This window comes from Triticum dicoccoides, chromosome 7B, assembly GCF_002162155.2.
Source record: "Triticum dicoccoides isolate Atlit2015 ecotype Zavitan chromosome 7B, WEW_v2.0, whole genome shotgun sequence".
Taxonomy (NCBI): Eukaryota; Viridiplantae; Streptophyta; class Magnoliopsida; order Poales; family Poaceae; genus Triticum; species Triticum dicoccoides.
Genome location: NC_041393.1, coordinates 772,315,298 through 772,321,037, shown reverse-complemented (window position 1 = coordinate 772,321,037; position 5,740 = coordinate 772,315,298).

The following is a 5,740-nucleotide window of genomic DNA, read 5'->3' as shown; positions in this document are numbered from 1 at the left end:
GCGAGCGAGAGAGAGAGAGAGCGAGAGAGAGAGAGAGAGAGAGAGAGAGAGAGAGAGAGAGAGAGAGAGAGAGAGAGAGGATATTCAGATGGCACTCAAGACTATTTTTAATTAATTTTGTACCTCGGTGTTGTTCAAACAACTGGGCTCACACTTGACTGCCATAAGAGCAAGCTGAAAGTGGTGTACAAGAAGTACTCCAGCGAGAAGCTGGGATGAGTCTTCCTGCGCACGGCTGTAATCGACTTCTGCAAATATACAGTTGCTATACTATTAGTTTACAATAAAACATGTCCAACCAACTTAAATCTAGCAATACTTATCTGGAATGGAATAACGTGTCTAGCCAACTTAACATATTCTTTTAATTCTACATCTCCAACTAGAAAGCAATCTTTTGCTGGGATATTAGTTGTAAATTAAATTAATAACCGGGAAACTGTCTCTTCTTGGAATATTTTGATAAAATCAACAATTTTAATGATGGAGATCTGCTTCAGGTGTATGCTCTTTTGTAGCAACGAAAGTGTGCTGATGGTTTATCTTTGATGTGCTTGGTTATGTCTTAAGGTTCAAACGAAAGAAGTACTGAAACTCTGAAAGTCTGTTCTGTCCATGCCACCAAACTGCTAGATTGAACAACTAGCACGAGAGAGTTATTGTGCAACTAATGGATAGTTTCGTTTTTAGATCAAAAATATTTCCTACAATACTTGTTCAACTACTTTGTACTGGAATTAATGTAGCTCTTTTGGTTCCCTTATTTTTTTCAGGATCATCGCCAACTCACTGCTGCTCATAGAGGTGAGTCAAAGGCTGTAACAATCTCTGTTATTATTTTGCTGCTCGGATAGGAGTTCGAGAAATCATGAATTACCTGACAGATAATGCAACCAAAACACAGGAAGAGAAACATATATGGTGGATGATGTCTATCGTGCATTTGCAGGTAGTAGTATGCATCCACACAATTCAAATTCATGTTCTGGAAGGATATTGACCAACTAACCATGTATTAATTGTATAGTTAAATTTGTTGTTTTACTTCTATCCAAACTGAGTTCTAACAATCAATATTTGATTCTGCTACAGACTTCCAAGGACAGTTACAACAATTCTGGAGCATGTATCGTCATCAATCCTCCTGATTTTGCTACCGTCATTTCCATAGTATTCATGATGTAAAACCTCGACCTGTGGTATGTGATCAATATTGGGTTCCTAAGCTTGAAAAGTTTATGGCATGAATAGTACTTGATTCTATCATGTTAATGTAGTATCAATTATTTTTGCTGGAAGACTACTGTGAGGCGTATCATTTTAGTATGGTACCTGTATCTTAGGGTATGGGAAATAATTGTACTCCCTCCGTTTCTTTTTACTCCGCGTATTAGTTTTGGTCAAAGTCAAACTTCACAAAGTTTGACCAAATTTATATTAAAAAATATGAACATCTACAATACTTAAACTATATAATATGAAAATACATTTCATGGTGCATCTGAAAATATTAATTTCATATTGTGAATGTTGATATTTTTTACTGTAAAGTTAGTCAAACTATGCAAAGCTTGACTTTGACCAAACCTTATATGCAGACTAAAAAGAAACGGAGGGAGTACTAAACTAATTTTTCCGTGTAAGCTACTATGATTTACAGGAAGTAATGGATGGCAACAATTCAGGCTTTTAACTAAATATTTTGTCATGTTTACAATCGACTGGTCCATTTAGCCTGATATGTATCTACATAACCATCAGGTAAAATATTCATCAAGTAATTAGTGGAAATATTGAATATAGAGAATCAGCATCACAGTTCGGAGGAACTTCATTTCTCAAACTTTCTGGAGCAGATCATCTTGGTCATTTTCGAAGGATGGGTGCTGGACTTGGCACATTTCCCTGAGAGGATTGTTCTGGCAATAAATGCTGGTTTTTAATGGAATTATGTATTTGTATTATGCCCTGCTACCAATTTTGATTCTTGTTCTCTGGTAATCTACAGAACATGAATTCTAACTGTATCCAACCATAAGGGCAGGACAAATCCCTCATTTTGTCATGTATTTTTTTCTCAGTTACTATGAAAGAGATAGTTGTTAGGCTTGGCAAAACCAATAGAAAGTATGAAACAATGAAACATCCGGATGCCGTTACCTTTTTCCTGGATTAGTCTTTTGAAGCTGAAACCCTTCCTCACTTTGGACTGCTTCTAGCCCATTGATCATTGCATTGTCTCTATTATCCGTCTTCTCTGCTTCTTTGCTAAAGCTCACCCAGCTGGCGCTAGCATATGCCGATTTCCATCCGCATGTACTAGCAGGAGGGGTGAGTGGTGCTGTAGGTTGAGGAAAATGATGTACAAGGGGAAGTCAAGGAAACAGGTGTTGCCCTGAAGGATCTCATCGAGCGTAGGCGCGAGCGTGCGCTTGAATGGGATGAGGCGGTGGAGGGGTGTCGTTATTGTATACAAGACATGACTTCAAATACAGGAGACGTGCGTTGCACGTGCAAGCTTACTAGTACAGCTAAAAATCACCTTGGCCAAGCACATATTTGTGTTAGCGTGCTGTATGTAAACTCTGTTGTAACAACTCTTGTATGACATGGACTGGTTGTAGCCTTCCTTCCCCTATTCTATAGGATCGAGATATACTAGTCCCATCCCGCACGCCTAGCTAGATCGTGAATAACCTCCAGGGAGTCCATTGGGGTTTCTCCCATATACGTACTATGTAAAGCCAATCTGTGAGCTAATGCAGTGTGAAAGTAATCCCATAACGAGCGCCTGCAGCAATGTCAGACAGTACCCTCGCCTCCGCCGGCAGGAGCGACGTACCTGACCAGGGCGTGATTGCCGGTGGCGACGCAGAGGAGGGCGCCACCAGGAGAGGCGGCGGGTGGACGGCGCGGTATCGGCGGAGGAAGGAGTGGTCGGCAATAATGCGGAGGAAGGAAAAGGCCGGGCGTGGAGGCGCGCGCGAGGTCGACGGCCATGAGGATCTCCTCTGTGAGGTGTTTCATGAAGGTCGCCTAGGCCGCCGCCGGTAGGGTGTGGCGGCGCTGGTGACATCAGTGTGGAGGAGTTTGGAAGGGAAAAAACCCCGCCTTGTCTAGTCCAATGGCGCTCTTCCCCAGTTGGCCTTCGACGTCTCCCTCTCCCAAGACAACAAGACCTCTCAAAAGCATCAAAGATATATGAAGCAGATTTTGTTTTTGTTTCGTACTTTCAATTTGCATTTTGCAACGCCACCCACACTTAACATACAACTATTTTCTGATAAAATCCAACAAACATCATAAATCGTTCGGTAAGACTTGAGAATCGACACTTGCCTCTGTCATAACGTGTGGTCGTCTATTCCGCACCACGCTCCAACCCTCATTGGCACACACTAGCAAGCGCCTTACATTTGAGTGGAGCACGAGATTTCGCTATCGTTGTTCGGGTCTGGTTCTTGCAGGTTACTGATGTGGCACTCTACATTTCACACTGAGGGATGACCTATATCGATTCATTCATCTAAAATCTTGAGCAATTATTCTAGGAATTATACGATTTGTATATCCAAAATTTGTTTGTAAATGTGTGATTTTGAATATGTGCCGAGGCCAAGGAACGACAAGATTCAGAGCACCGGGGACATGTGCTCCGTTGCGCAAGTAATACATATATATGCCATAAAAATAGATATATATATAAATATTACAGTGCTTCGTATGCATGCAAATTTCATGAAAAAATGACAACTTTGGTGTTCTGTGGGAAAAACAATATACTATGCCTTTTTTGCTTTTCTAGAGAACCGAAGTTTGTTTTTGCTCTCAGGCATAAAAAATTATACTGTTTTCACCCGCAAAAAAAAGTTATCCTGTTTTGCAAATGAGAACTAGCATAGCCACACAAGAAAACGCACGGGCAACATCTTTTAAGTGTGTAATTATTTTATAAAACTGTTATCATTTAATTTGGATTTTTTTTGTCTGATGAAATGAGGTAGTGTAAAGAAAAATATTTTTCACATAACGATTGTGTCAAATTTAAACGAGGTATGCAACTTGAACATGAAGATTGAAAATATGCGACTTTTAAGTAGATTCGTTCAGATTGCCGATCTAAGCATTTTCAATTTTAGGCTGGTCTTTGGAAGGGGAACCAAGTTAGAATCCGAAAGTGCCTACATCCATTTATGTCAGTCAGGTGGGTGAACTAAATATTGTGGCCGTTTCTCTGTGTCTGACCTTTCTAATCCACTGACCAAATAGGCAAATATGTCTCCAAACATGTCTAATCAAGTACCAATTAAATATGTAACAACAGTTAGAACACATACATACATATTCCATCAAATCCAGATAAATGTTGTAACTGGAAGGAAGCATGCATATTGCAAATAACACTAGCTTGAGAAAGGAGGCCGATGGACTGTCGATGCATTCCCAACCAACTGGTCATCACGCATGCCATCACAATGACTGGAGACCAGACAAGCCAATTAGTCAAACACAATTGCTTGATGTATGGATGTGTCCTTGCAATGACCAGCACCAGCAGCCAGTTTAGTTAGGCCCTGCAACAATAGCATGTGGACAACAATAACAGTTAAATGCGACGAATTAAAGCACCTACATACTTTCGGAGGAACATTGGTTTATAAGATAAGAAATGTGCAGACATGTTTTGTTTACAAAAGTTGTCTGAACAGGTAAATAGGCATGTAATTGTAAGTGCAGACATTTTTGGGCATATATATGTTAGCAGCATGGTATCAGAATGCATTTTTTTCTTCACAGCAGCATAACCATTTTTTTTATATCATCAAGAGGGGCCAGGGGCTGTCCCGGTTCCATTAAAAATAAAACCCAGAAAGTTCAGTGCATACAAAGGTCCAGTATCTCAGAAGAGATACAACAGAAACAGCAGCATAACCATGTAATTGTAATAGTTTAAGTCGCCTATCAATCTGGATGCAGGCAAATATGCAAATTTTCTTCTTACCATTATTACCAAGACACTGCAATTAGTCAGCAATGCCACGATCAGCAGTGACCATGAAACCTCTGGAGGTACCCCTACTCTTGAGTCATGTGTGAAGCGATATAAAACTGCATGGCACGAAAAAAAACTACTACTCCCTCCGTTCCAGTGGTTTTAGTTCAGATATTGCCATTTCTCTCAGCAGACTATTGATGTCACCTATACTACTATGTAATGCAATGAATTGGAAAAGGCATGAGCATGTTCAGGACAAAGGCCTATTGAAAGCTAAGGGGTTAACATCAAGCAACTAAAAGTGGAATTAGGTAGCATTACCTATGTACAGAAATGTATATTGACCGGAAAAAAATACGTGTCAAAAACCAGTTTAATAGAATCTTATTAAAATTTTGTGTTGAATTTTTTTATGGGATTAAATTATAGGGCATCTTCTAGGTAAGGAAAAGTTTAATCCCTCAATTTCTTTTACTTTTGGGGATAGGAAGAAGGTTTGAGGGATTAAGTTTAGGGGATCTGTTACAAATGCTTTAAGCAACTAACGCTATCAAAGTCCAAATCCAGCTTAATAGAACATTATAAAAGCAACTCCATCCGAGCAGCACTGGCAAACCCTAACCCCTCCCGGTCCCCGCTGCCACCCACTTCTCTCCTAATCCTTCGCGTAGTCAAACGGCGCTGCAAAACAAAGCTCGTGCGTCATTCACGCTGACGGGGCCTTCTTACAGCGCTCGTGAGCTC